The following is a 15653-nucleotide window of genomic DNA, read 5'->3' on the forward strand; positions in this document are numbered from 1 at the left end:
GGTATAGATCGTCCACAGCTTGTAAGCCTGGGTTTGGCTCAATTTATTACAGGAAGCTGGATAAGAAAAGGACGTGTATATTTAATCAGGTTCGATGTTGACCACCGTGCATTTTGACTACACTTAACAAAAGTTATTGCATTTCAAAGTGCTACTGTTAGGTCGCTTATAGTTCTAACGTCAATTCGAAATTTTCAGCATAACTCCGCTTTCAATTAAACATCTTATAGCACAGTAAAAACACGTCTCGCCAGGAAGGCGTGCATTTCATTGTGATAGTTCTCCTCGTTTTCCAGCAGCCGCGATAAACTACATAGCATAAGAGCGAGTGCGTTTGGTATTAGCTGATGCACAATGCCGGCTGAATTTGCCAGACCAGCCCAGCATGGAAAAGAATATCGAGGTGGAATATTTAACACTTCACTAGGCGAACCTGCAAAATCACAAGCACAAACAGGCATGCGTAACGCAACACACCGTGATGTGAGTCATTACGATAAGGATTGCGGAGGTTAAGGTACCACCGAAGCCAAAATGTGAATCTTAAATGAACCCAATAACCTTGCGGCACCCTTGAGCATTACAAATGTTACCCCAGGGTACCGCTGCGCCCCGGTTGGGAGCCCAAACAAATCCAAATATATTCAATTAAAGCAGATCAAGTATAAGTAAATATAAAATTCCCTTTGTCGATGACACACTGTTGTGTTACTCGGCAATTTTGTCAGTAGAAATATCAGGTTTACATCAAACCTTACTTTAAGTAGAAACATCAGGTTTCATAAAATTTATTTTCTAGCAGATTATCTCAAGAAGCATTTCGATGAATTCAGGATAGCGCACTCTTTTGCCACCCCCCAGTGGACATTTCAAGCGTGTTTCTAGGCAACCGGTGCCTCTGGATGTGCAACGCGGGGGATACTATTCCTGCAGGTGGGTTATTGGGATACAAATTGGGCTTCATAGTGGTCTTGAACTGAAGGTACGTGGAACTAACTTTAGGGTTTTTAATTAAATTATTTCAAAAATGAAATTATATTTTAAGAAACGAGTTTATTTTAAAATCCCCTAAAATGCAGTAGGATTAGGGTTTTAAACTGAATGGGGTAATTATACGCTGTCCATGAAGTATTATTTGGAATTAATTTTTTAAGATAAGAATTTAATGGTAAAATGCTTTGGTGTCTTTTCCTTAAATGTATCTAGCCGGCATTTCTAATTTTTTGAACTGATAAAGCAGGTTTCTTGTTTCTTTGTTTGTAATGGTCAACGCGAACTCAAAAGTATTTTAGGTTCCCCAGACGAAATGTTTAAGAACCGCTGCCTTGTGTAGTGCTCTTATAAAAAAAATGGTGTTTTTTCACAAAAAAATGTTTTGAGGTTAACATGAATAATATTGAAGTTGAGTGGATTTTTTTTCTAATTCAAAATAATTTTATTTAATTTTTAAAACCAGTTTTTTTAATGACAAGCTAGTATCCAAATGTAAATACATGTGATTTTCAACCAATCATTGAAAAACGATTTGATTTTGGAAAGTGCATCAATGATAGTACAGCGCCAGTATAATTCAGCAAAACACTTCCCGGTATATAATGAGTATTGTTATATGAAAACACAGGAAAGCTTTGAATAAAGACAGGAAGCTTTGATGGAAAACGTCATTGGGAGCCACTATTAGACACGCGCTATGTCTTTGCATGTCTTACACACATTTACATAAAAGACGCACTTGTAAATTTGATTCGGGAGCTAATTAGCTCAATGCTTTGATTGAAAACGTAATTAAAAGGAGCTTTGATTGAAAACGTAATTAAAAGCCTCTATATGCTGGCGTTGTAAACAATGGCTTTCGCCAAGGGGATTTTTTCCTTTTCCTAACACAAGGCATACCCTGAATGAAAATGGTTTTATTTTGTGAATCATAATGCTTTCACGTTATAATTTTCTGTTGGCTTGTGTGAAAAGAATCACAAGATTTTAAAACGTTATATGCTTATATTGTTAAAATGCACACACCCTACACACATTGAATACAAAGCCTGCAATTTGATAGAACTTAAGCGACAATACTTACAACAAGCTCACTTTTACAACAAAGCTCGATAAACAGAAACATAAAGGGATGGTGATTATATAGGCCAAAATTAGCATGAAGATTTTCATAGTATTTAACAGTACGTAAGGGTTGTTAATTCAGTCAGCTTTTGTATGCTTATATGGTTTTCCTTAATTTAAATGGTATTCAAAAGACCCATAATTACTATATCTTTTCTATTTATGGACTTAAAGTTGACTTTCTGCCATGACATTACCTTCTTTATTTCTGCTTAAGGCAGGAATCTTACGTTTTTTGAGTTTCTCCAATCGAACAATGCATCTGTCTGTCAATGTGGAGTAAAGCAAGGGGTTTAATGCACTGTTAATGGGTAGCAAAATACCAGCACTAATAAGATAAACATCATTGGGGAGTGGAACACCAGAAACAGCCAAGTAAGCAAGCACACACATTGGGATCCAGCAACAGAAGTCAGTAATAAGCAAGCGGGAAATACGTTTTTGCATTTCGCTGTTGGGTTGCTTGTTTCTAGATTTAGCCATTTTGTTACTTTGTATGTAAATAAGTATATAAGCCACAAGCATAAAAATGAACAGCAGGAAGTTGAGTGTGATAAGAAACATAGAATATTGCCAAGAAGCGTCACTTGCCGAGGCGAACAGTCTGGGCATGCAAACACTAGTTTCACCATAATAACCAAAAACTCCTTTTATTGGTTGATTTGGAAAAGTATTGTGGATAATTTGGGTGACGTAATGCCAAGAAAATGACGTCATGTTATCTAGTACGATGTTATTGGCTAAATTTACCATTTTTTGTTTGGGGACTTGCTCAGTTTCAAAAAACCTACTTGAAAACCAAACATGAGAAACAAAGTATCCTGAACTGTAATCAAACAAAGGCAAAAGTGAAAATAAAAATGCAAACAGCCAAACACATGCACATGAAATATAAATCCCCCTTAACTCCATGGTTCTAGTAATAAATGGTTTACAAACAGTTGCAAGTCTAAACGCTGTCATGACAGCCATAGTACCCGAAGAGGCCATGGTAGCTACAACACACACCATCCCAAGAATGGTACAGGTTCTACTAGTACGCCAAAGTGCGTCAAACGAGCAATAATCGCCCGAAAACTGTAAACCCTTTATGCCGATTGCAATAAGATAAATGCCCATGAGAAAATCAGCAGGTGCCAAACTAAGCAAAAATATGTAGGTGCTTTTTGTGAAATTATCTGCGTTCTTGTTGTTTACGATGTCCCTTATAGTAATAACGACAACCGCTATATTCCCAATGCCAGCCGCCAACCCCATTAACCAGAAGAATGCTCTGTAAACAGGGTTAGCGATCATTTCTTTTTGATTTGAGAAAGTTGAACTTCGCTTACTTATGGGCGGGCATTCGTCACTTCGGTCCGAACATTGAGGAAATCCATCTTCAACCAAGTTGATGTCGACAGACAGGGGCTTTCTATTGCGACAGTAAAACCTTGTGTTGCTGCATAGAGTCGTATCCTCGTCCGATCCGTCTTCGCAGTCTATTATTCCGTCACAAAGGCTGTTGACATCAATGCTGGTGAGCTTTTCACTGGCACAATCGTGACGCTTGGGGCACAATCCACGTTCGTCGCATGATAACACCTCCACCCCCTTACATGCTGCCCCATAAATGGCTGCAGAACCTATGCACTCCACATCGCAGAACTTTGGTCGAGGTTCACAACCATAGCATTCATCTTCCATGCCGTAGCATTCGGGTCTTCCATCGCATTTAGTGGCACGTGCGGGGAGTGATAAAATGTGAGGTTTGCAATACATGTGATCTACTTCAACGTCATCGTGTGCTAGTCCGCAATATTTCGTGTTGGATTCTCCTATACAATTGACTTCTGGGTTACAAAGTACTTTATCCATACCCACGCAGTCTGCTGTATTGTGGCAATGCATTTGGTTGGGAGGGCAAGTGTTTCTAGCGTCACCCAAGATTGTCTGGCAAACTGTTTGGTTGTCGCACAAACATTCATCGGAAAGATCATAGCAATCTACAACCCCGTCACACACTTGCTGTTGAGAAACAACCAACTGTTTATCTAAACACAAGAAGCAAACGAATTGTCCATCGACAAAACAAATATCTGACTTATCAGCGCATTGAGATTCATCGTCGTAGATGTTTATCTGGGGTAAAACACAAATTCCTGTGCGACTTATTCCCGAGCATTTAAATCCCAGCCCGGTTTTGATTCCATCATCATTGCAACCAATGTGTTGTTTGTGGCAAAATTCATGGGTGGAAATGAGATGTCCGTTATTGCATCGCGACAAACTTGTGCGCGTTCCCTCTTCACAAACCCACTGTCCATTCCCACAAACCCTGTCTCTCCGCCCTTCACACGGCCCCATAAGTTGGCGGCAAGTCGTCTTGTTGTGGATTGCTTGAAACTTGCTTTTGCTTGTCTCGTCAGAGCAATATACAATGTTAATTCTGTTATAAGTGTCAACATAGACACTCCGATCATCGCAAGGCTCCTTTCGTCCGACACACTGGATCCTACCGTCAGCCACTTGTTGCTGGCAAGATCTGCAAAACCACTCGTCGCTACCGTCCATGCAAATAGGCCAACCGTTACAAATGTACCCATTCCAAACACACTGAAGCCCATCGCTGCAATGTACCAAACCACTTCCACAACTGCTGCAGTTCGTCTCGTCGCTCATATCGTAACAACCCTTTATCCCATCGCACCACCCACTTGCGTGAAGACACCGCTTCTCATCATCGCACATCTTCGCTCCTGGTTTGCAAGTTGCACAGTTCATCTCATCATCACCCGACCTACAGTCTATCCGACCGTCACAAACTCCGGTTTGGTTGATGCACTTCCCATCTGGCCCGCTACATTCGAACTGATCTAGAGCGCATCTTGCTTTAGCTCCAACGCACAAGGTAAGCAACACACAAACGAAAGTAAACATTCCCAACTGCATTTAACTAACTTATAATGTAAAATATTTTTTAAACTACGAATGTTCCATAACTAAAAGTCAACAACGTGTACAACATTAATGGCGTGACTATCTCAGAATTTTGTGTCGCGTAACTTCTCGCAACAAACATTGAATATTGTTAAAAAAAGTATTTAAAAATAAATGGTCTAAACTTGCTCTACGCAAATTAAAAGTGTCTCCTACCTTATTTATAAATCAATTGGTAAATTAAATGATTGGTTAATTATAGAACTCGCTTTTTAAGTAAACTGAACAATTAGCCTTCAACACTTTAACTAATCACAAAAATTCATATGAAACAATTTAAACTTCACTGAAATTGTTGCGCTAATGCGACAAAGGAAAATTATCCTTCCAACACAAAACCATAGCTTCTTGTTTTGTGAATATTTACCCCTGACTGCAACTTTAAATATTGTAAATAACAAAATTACCGCAATGTAAAAGAGGCTTAAATCTTTAAAATAAAAACAGCAAATTTAAGCACACACCTGATCAAAGACTAGAGAGTCTGTGTAGTCAACTTTTATTTTGTATTAGTCATGCATTCATTGCTTTAGGAGCGTTGGGCGTCATTCACTGTTAAGCATGCAATCACTGGTCAAAAGCAAATTTTAAACGGAGATGTAATGAATTGTTACTAAAGTGTTTTCAGCGCTGATTCTGAAAGTGTTCTTATTTTTGCTTTTCTAGCACATCAGGTTTTTGAAATATTTGCATTTCAATTTTTCAATGTATTGCTGTACTATTAATATGGACACATTGCGCACTGTGACATGATCCAACTTTGATGTGATTTGCGCACCATTCTATACGATGGTTTATTCACATCTCTACAAAAACAGCATAAAATATATTTTATTAACGTTTTTTGTAATTAATTAGTTAATTTTTTCCAGATGTCAAAGCTGCTTCCTGTGTCTTGTTACTTATCGTTTTCGTTTTTGCATTACTTTAGGAGAGGCTATAAGCCTATAAGGCAGGGGTTCCTAAACTTTTTTACCGCCGACCCCTAAAATTTTTTTGGCTTCGCGTGGACCACTATAGGCCAAAAAAATTAAAATTACGTCATAAATTGACGTCACACTACGGATAAACTTATTAAATTGTTGATTTCGGTGTAAAAAATGTAACTGTTTTCTTTGAAAAAATGATTACCGGTACTTCTTAAATATACAATAATATTTCAATTAGGCCTTCGTGGACCACCTAAAACTAATTCCCCTTGGGGGTCCGTGAACCCCAGTTAAAGAACCCCTGTTATACGGGAATGTAAGTGGCTGATATCACAAACTTTATAAAAATTTTCTCCTCGAGGAGTAGAAAAGTGGAGTTCTATGTTTGGCACTTCTCTATACATTTTCATTAATAAGCTAAGCAAACGAAAGGAATGTTGATGGACCAAAGAACAAAATTAGTCAAATTTCGTGCTAACATTTTTGGAAAATGCAAATTATATTATTTCCCTGTAAGTGTTGATGATCTACTTACATGTTTATGGGTTATGTACGTCTCTCAATATGTGTTTTCAGCTCTCTAACTTGAACTTATTTTCAAATAACTTTGGTTAAGTTAGTGACGACCAAAAATGACATTTCAATCTATGAAATCCCACCAAGGATTTTAGAAAGGGGGAAAGAATTGAAAATAACCGATTAGTAGCTCTCTATGTTGATGACCTGAATTATGTATATAAAAAATGTATATGTTAGCTTTATGGGAATGCGGTGTATTTGTATCTTTAGGAAGCTGCCGGAATTGTTAAAAAAAATATTATAAGAAAGAAAGATCAAATCATATGCTTCAAATTACTCAACAATTCAAATAATTGTCTCTAAAAAAATTACGATGTAATGGTAGAACTGTTTGTTAAACAATAATAGTCAAATTTAAAAAATGTTTAAATAGCAAGTTTTATTTTGGCGCAATTTAAACAAAAAGTTAACAATGAATAAAAAACATGGGAAAGTACCATGAAACTAGCGCTAATTGATATTGCCGCTAGTGGCGCTCGCTAGCATCTGGCAGAACTTTTTCCACGCTTTATCGCCACCCAGCGGCACCGCTATCCCGGGATTTATTGAGAATAAAGTCGCGAGATTTTCAATCACGTCCGGGTCGTAAGAAATATCCTGGAAACAAGTAAATTAACCGCGCGAGGTTATTGAATAATGTGACAGAGTCTGCAACTACAAATTAAAAAACGAAATAATCTCAAACTTAAAACATGAATTTATCCCAAACGGCTCGGCGACAGCGATTTACTTGCGTTTTTACCGCAAAACTTTCTCACATTTCTGTGATTAATATTTCCTAACATCGAATAGCCTCGTTTATTTTGCAAGAGTTGCCAAAATAATAACATTGCTATTTGTCGTGATTGTAATGAAAATATTAAAAAAAACATTTCGTTATTATTTAACGAAAAAAAATAAACCTTTACCTTTTCTTCACAAAGAATCAAATTTCCCATTTGTAACACATCTCTTGTTACGTCACAATGCACAACAATGGGTTGATTGTCTCACCTCTATGACAATAGGAAAGATAACACCCTTGTCTCTCGTGGTGTTCGACCTTGCCAAGGTCACCGACACCTCGTATTTGCACCAATCGGATCGAGCGAAGGCACGTGACACGACGAAGATGACGTCAACTATATTATCGGCGATATAATGACGTCAGACCCAGATAAGCTAAAAGGCCGATACATCATCAACTTTGCAGTAAGATAATAACGTCATACCCCGATTAGTTGAAAGGCGAATACGTCATCAGATTTGCAATAGGACACAAAGGCGTAGTATTGGTAACGATCCAGGGGCTTTCCCAGTTTCTTCATTCGTTTGTCTTCTTGATTTTTGCGCCAAAGTAAATCCTGGAGCACCAACTTGTCACGTGACGCGATCGCGCGCTGGGAGACAATGGGAGGCATTATGACGTGAATAAAGGTGAGCCACTATAGAATTTATTTTAAGCGCTGCGTTTTATTTATACAACATGCAACACATCAAAGCTTAAATATTTAAGTTTAAGGTAGGCCCTATTTTCATTGCTAAAATGGAAAGAAATTTGGGATCGCCTTTTACCTTATTCAAATTGGAAACAAATTAACAGAATACAACCGTTTTAGCAATTGCCATGAAGTTAAAGTAACATAAAACCTGTTGGAGCTGTCACCTTCCTGACTCTCCAGCTGACAATTACCACAACGAGCAGAAGAACTAAAGTTCCACAAACTGCCGCAACCACAAGCCTACTCATAGCCGCTGGGGGCAGTAGTCAGTCTCTTCCATTTCGAACAAAACGAGAGAAGACCCTGACGACCCGGAACAAGTCCCGTTCTAATCAAAACAAAACGTAAATACAATGCAACTTCATACAGCAACACGATAATACAGTTTGGCGTCATAAAGAAAATGATAATACAGTTTCACGTCAAAAAACGCAAACGCACTGTGACGTCATGTAGCAAAACATAAATACATATAATGAGTAAAATACATACATTATGCCGTCGCAAATTCATTATGACGTCATTAACTAAGATGTAGCTACACTGCATAAAGACACAAAATAAGTTGTATACCCTTGTAAAACAGATTGTACATGTTTTATAAAACTTTTTGTTTCAGCTAATTTTTTTGTCAGAACCAACCTTTAATGACGTCAAACACGTTGTAGTTAGGTTTTTGTTGTTCTCCGTACGATTGTTCGAGTTCAACCAAACAATGAAACTTCGCAACGTGAACGTTCTGTGCAATGTCGTCAATTACGTGTAGATATTAGTTAATCAATTATAAAATGTTGGTTTGATTACTGACTAGTTAACTAATTTTATCATAATTATAATTTTTGGAGCAAAAATAAAATATTTCTCTAAAGATGAGTTTTGAGTCTTATTTAAAATAACAATATTTTTGTTTTCAGTCAAACCCCTTAATTTCTTAAAAGCATTAAAAAAGGAACATTTTCTCACTTGAAATTATTCCAACGAATATCCAGGTTCGCAAGCGCGGGAAGAAACCACGTCATGTTGCGTGACGTTATCAATGACGTCATACTGTTGCTGGAAACGCCTAAGTCGCGAAGCGTTGGAGGAAGTTTAAGCGGAAGTGACGTCAAGCGGTTACCTAGTTAATGACGTCGCACGAAAAAGTTTGGATTGTTTATTTTATGGGCAAAACTTCATATTGTTACATTAAATCTCTCACCTGTCAAATCTAGTCAAATCTAGTATGGACAAAATTTCAAATGGTTACTCCAAATCTCTCACCCGTCAAACCTAGTGACGTCAGTTGACTGAGGTTACGTAGGTCGATGACGTCAATGGTTAAGTTGAGGTTACGTAAGGTAAGTGACGTCCAGTACGAGCTGCGAGGAATGTATGGCGGCTTCGTGATGTCATAGTCCGGTGTTCGCGTCTTGGTTGTCTGAAAAATCAAAGTAAAAACAAAATAACAACGTACTTTCAGATAAATAGATTATCAAATATTCACAAAATAAATGAAAGTGTCTTCTTGCTTATTGTTTCATACCATTTGAGCTTGTGTCTGTATTGTGATCAGTGGTTAATATTGTTGTTATTTTTCTGATCATTGTGAAAAATATAATTAATGTTTTTATGCAGTTGTTGAACTCTTAGCCTCTTACCTTTTGGATGTGCAGTGAGCAATCGAGGAAAGCGAAACTTCTGATCCATTCGCAATTTTCGGGAATACACTGGTACTGGTAACTGCATACATACGTGATAATAATGCTACTTATTTGTCAGGTTCAATTAAGACACCATCTATAAATAATAAGTAATACTGCTGTGACGACAATCCTCTTGTGACGTAGTAAGGTACTGTCACGTAGTAAGGAAATTATGGCGTAGTATTTGGTGATGACGTACTAAGGCAGTTGTGACCTAGTATTATTTAAATGTGACGTAAATAACGTAGTTGTGACGTAATAATAGTGCTATGACGTAATAAGGTAGTTATTACGTAGTAGTAATACTACTACTGACTCGAAGAGAAAATTATAGCAGTAACACATTATGTAGTTGTGTATCAAACACTAGGTGGCCAAATTTTATTTTTGGTATACATATTCCGAATATCCTTGATAGTTGAGCCTGTGACATAAACTATTAAAGTAAGTGACTATCACAACACCTTACATAAATCCAAGTTTCGTTGCTATAAATTAAACATTGGCAAAAAATTTGGCACAACGAGCATTTGCTATATGTCTGAATTGTGGTGAAACCATGCATACAGTCGTTTGTGTCCATAGTTATTCTTACGGAGCATTTTGGTCGTTGTACAAACAGACTCCAGCCTTGCCAAGTGTGTGTGTTCCGAACGTGGATGAGTAGGTACCGGTATCTAGTGACAGTAGCAAACCAATCTTGACAGAAACAGTGAGCCACGTTTCTATAAAGAGATTACGTTTAAGTTATGTACAGAGATGAAAACTGTTTTGATCAATTCGTCATTATTTTAATTATTTACCTAATTAAAAAAAAAATAACGTAAATGTACTTGACGAATAGACAAATTATCCTATTTTATATTTTGTTTCATATTTATTCAGACTTCAGAGTTGAACTATAGTTTTTAGAAATTGGGAGTTGAATTTTACAAACGTGCGATAAAACAGTAGAAAAATCCACATGGGGTATCTATGCCGTTCGCCAGGTAGGATATTATTTAATAAATATATAGTTTGAAATTTCCTTTAAATAAAGTAAACGAAATAACTTTAACATAAGCCGTGGCTAGTTTTCAAACCTGAACCAATCTAATCGCTTTCTTAATAATATTATTCAATCGGACTAATGTGTACATATGTTTCATTGAATCAATTGGACTAGCTAAGGAAAATATTTTAAACATTTGACATGAAACAAAGATTTGTTCAGGTTTGCTACTCACGCAACCCACGTCGGACAAGAGCCAGAACAATGGAAGTCTCTGATGGTGGTTCCTCAAAATACGCTATCAACCACATTCAAGCAGCACAGTCCTGGAAATCACACGGTGAGTCTACTGCGTCAAAACATTCGGAAAATGTTGTTGCTTTGATTATTGTAAGTTTATATGATTGTAGCCTGATCAAAAAAATGATATTAACTGATAAACGTTTAAATAAAATAACAAAATTTTATTTCATTTCATTTTTTAGTGTCTTGCTGAAAAGTAATCATCACAGGCGTTGTTTTGGGGTTTTTAATACGGACGAGACGGCAATCCAACTCGCAAGTGTTTGGAGACTTGCGTGGCAGCCCTAGATGGCGACAAGTATGGTAAGCCCGTTTTAGTTAAACTTATATAGTATAACTCTACTTTATTAACTTTTTTTTACTTTGGTATATTGTGCTTCAAAAAACACACATAACTCTTATGTGTGAGTATTCTGTTTTGTTTTTTGCAAATTTTTGATGGAATTTGTGATATTAATGGGATGGTTTCCACAACTAGAGGCGTTGCGTGAGTCAGATGAACAGTTGCGAGCGCCTATCTTTTCCAATGGTTATTCGTTGTTTTCAATTACGTGATTTCGCGCTTTGTTTTTATAGAATCTATTGTGAAGCTAATTATTCGTTTTAAGTTAACTTTAATTAATATCTATAATCATTTTTTATTCGCAATTTCTTTAAATACTGGTAGCGAGAAGTTGTTACGCATGTACTGTTACAACTTTAATTTTGTACAAACCAGGAAGCATTTGCGTCAACTTCAAATTATAGATAAAATGTAATTAGAGTATTTAAGGTCAGATAGTTGCAAAAAAAGCATACAAGGGAATATTGTAATATTGTAGTTTTTTGTGGTACTGCTGTTTTTTAACCTATAACTTTGCATTTTGCAAGTTGTTTCATTCACACTTTTTAACAGACATTTTTAATTCAAAAATATATCTTCTGTATGGTACTCTAAACGACATTCTATTGCTTGTGCATAACTTAAAATTTTCACCAGATATTTCTTCTGTACTGTAGAAGCCACTTTGTCATATTGTGTTTACACAGAGAATTTTTGTTTTTAATCGATGTGTCGTAACGGAAAATTTTCAGTAAAAATCTATGGCCTAAATTCTTTGCAACCACATTGTAATGTTTGCGTTACTCCTTGCAGCCAATGTGCAAACGATAAGCGGAAAGTTTTCGGTAAAATTCCGTTACGTAGATATCTTTGCAACGAATGCCTTGTTACACCAATTTTTATGCGTCAGAGCTGTATGTGATGTGACGTATATCCGTTTAATGTGAGCGCTTTGTTTTGAAATTCGCCTTATTGTCAACAATCCATTATTTTTAGAATCGAACGCCAGTTACGTCGCAATGTAGATCGAAGCGCTTTTGTTCAAGCCATATTGGGACAAAAATATTATTTCCGTCTATAAGAGTCGAGAGAAAAAGGTTTAGACCACGCCTTGTTGTCACGTGATTTATTATTGAAAATCGTAAGAATATCTACGTCAATATTTCCTGTGCATTTTAGAAATATTTTCGCCTATAAGTATAGTCGCAGAATCGAATAAAAAACAGTATCAACCAGTATCACCCAGTATCAACCAGTATCACCCAGTACTGCCTAGTGCAGAGAGGCTTTTATAGCTTCTACTCAGACAGCAAACTTGAGTGCTTTTGTGACTGAACCAGAGAGAGGCTTTTACAGCTTTGACTGAAGACAGCAAAAATTGACTGTTCATGTATCTGAACTAAAGGAAAGAATTGGACCTGAATGGCCTCACGAAGACAGGCCATCTCAAATCTTGTAGGAGTGTGGTCGATTCATCTTGGCAATTAAATAAATGAAGACTCATTAATCGGACCCACACCCCTTCAAATTGATGCCCGCGTGTGACGAACGAACCACCTGCAAACTGCTTTCCCAAGAAGCCGGACGACGAACTCTATTTTCCCGCATATATCTTATGGACAAGAAAAGATGTGCCTTCCAGCTACAAGCGACCGCCTAAAAACTGTCATGTTTGGAACTTGCAAGAAGCCAGCTTTAGAAGAAAATAATCTCATCGAAAGATACGTGAAGAGACGCTCCATAGCGTCAGCAAAGCATTTGCTTGGAATTCGAAACACGAAATACAAACAAGCGTTGCCGATAAAGACATCACCACCGTTTGGAATCATGGAAAACGAAACGGAAATATGGATTTCACAATAACTGATTCTGCCTAGTTTATCAGGTGAAAAATCTGTTATACTTTTAAAATAAAAACAAAATTATATATATAATAAGTAAATTACCGACTGAAGCGTTTGTAAATTGTTTATGCGACATTTTTTTGAGCCATTCAAATGTGTCCAAATTTTGCCCGCGTCAAAGCACGCGTAGCGGAAATACTTCGTAAAAGCATAGTAATGTCATTCACAAGCGAAAAATATGCTTCAACTCGTGTAAGTCTACAAACACGACTTTAGGGATAAAACCCTACTCGCGTTCGTAATGTGTTAAATGTTTTATGTAAATATTTTCAATGCATCGCTTGCCTTCGTGCTTTTCAAATGCAACCCCAATTAAATAGGCGTAAATCAAACAATTTCCGTAACGGCACTCTACGTGGAAACTGAACTCGTTTCCAACCGCATTTTCCCTTCCTAAAACAAACAGCGTTTCTATAAACGGATCCGCAGCTACTTATAAAACGCAAGCCAGTCAAAATGACTAATTTTAAGTGTACACTTCTATACGTCTGATATATTATATCTCATGAACCATTTTGTGAAACTCACTCGCAAAAGCTTACTATTTTAACACGGATTGCCAGTACGCGTTAAGACACTTGACCCTACCTAAAAAGTAGCTTGTTCATCTGTAAACTTACGCCCAAGGCGTGCCTGGCTTACAAGGCTTAGTTGCCACTCGATCGCTTTTGAATATGTCGGTAAGCTAGCAACCGACAAACCCATTAGCGGTGTTTCCGTAAGTCATCGCTTTTCAACGCCGGTACTTAATCCCTCCAAGCGAAATGTAAAGCAAAAATTCTACGTTTCCAGATAAATTTCACTTATCTTTTCAAAAGAATACATAGCATACGCATTAGTTCTCAGCGAGTGCTATAAATGTATTCCGCAAGTTACCAATGATATTCGGTAACGTCAAATATCCTATAGCTTGCTAGGTCACGAGTTTTCATCGCTAACGTGTTGTTGCTACGTTGACCCTAAATATATCATGGTGGTTAATTCTACCATTTCCACGATAAGAAAATCCCCTTATCCGACCAAGACCTATATGCGGTCGCAATTACAAAATAGCTGGATAGAATTTCCAACAACGCCTGTCCTACTTCACAAACCCTAGAGTTGCCACGCCAAAATGAAGTTATGATAAACTTCGACTAGCCAGTCGAATGACGATAACCAATTTCAATGAAAATGCACGTTGCTCGCGAACTGCCCCACAAATGTTCACTTGTTGCAAAATTGTTATAACTATAATCATTGTATGTATCGCTTTTGAAGCGAAGAAATGTAAAAATGTTACCATTATGTATAAGTTACTCTATGTATCGCGTATAATGTAAATTAAATAACCATGTAATCCGTATAAAGTATATGTCATTGTATGAATCGCAAAGAATATAAATTTGAATGAATATATTGCAATAATTAATTGTCTCAAACTTTAAGTGTAACCTGTTGCGCCTATATATATATAAGTATAGAAAATATGTGTGTCTATAACCAAAATGTTAATAACCTAAGTTTGAAGTGTTGCAATAAAAATGTTCCAGACATACGAACACACATCTGCCGAAAAATATTTCGCATTTTTCAGAATACAAAAGCACGTTGGACAGCGAAAGGTCACAGCACAGCGCAGCGCACAATGAATGGCTTTCCGGTGACGTCAAAATTACAACGCACCAAACAGGGAGTTTCCCCTGCTGCCGCACAGATCGCCTGAAAAGCTCAATCCACAGCAATGCAATGGTGTGTCAAGCACACAACAATTTCGAGCAACTCAGCGAACGCTGACATCAAAGTCCTCGGTTGCTAATTCAGGCACCAAAGAGAAAACTTTCTCGAGGAATCAGGAATCTGACTAAAACAATTGCGCAAATGCGTTATGTGATCGAACAATTTTCGCGTCCACGTGTCCACACACATTTCACAAACAAATAACCAGCTTTTAATATGCAAGCTGTTCCAAAATCTAGCGTGGGAATATTTGTAGAAGCCACTTTGTCATATTGTGTTTACACAGAGAATTTTTGTTTTTAATCGATGTGTCGTAACGGAAAATTTTCAGTAAAAATCTATGGCCTAAATTCTTTGCAACCACATTGTAATGTTTGCGTTACTCCTTGCAGCCAATGTGCAAACGATAAGCGGAAAGTTTTCGGTAAAATTCCGTTACGTAGATATCTTTGCAACGAATGCCTTGTTACACCAATTTTTATGCGTCAGAGCTGTATGTGATGTGACGTATATCCGTTTAATGTGAGCGCTTTGTTTTGAAATTCGCCTTATTGTCAACAATCCATTATTTTTAGAATCGAACGCCAGTTACGTCGCAATGTAGATCGAAGCGCTTTTGTTCAAGCCATATTGGGACAAAAATATT

The sequence above is a fragment of the Ascidiella aspersa genome, chromosome 5, assembly GCF_963924565.1.
Source record: "Ascidiella aspersa chromosome 5, kaAscAspe10.2, whole genome shotgun sequence".
NCBI lineage: Eukaryota > Metazoa > Chordata > Ascidiacea > Phlebobranchia > Ascidiidae > Ascidiella > Ascidiella aspersa.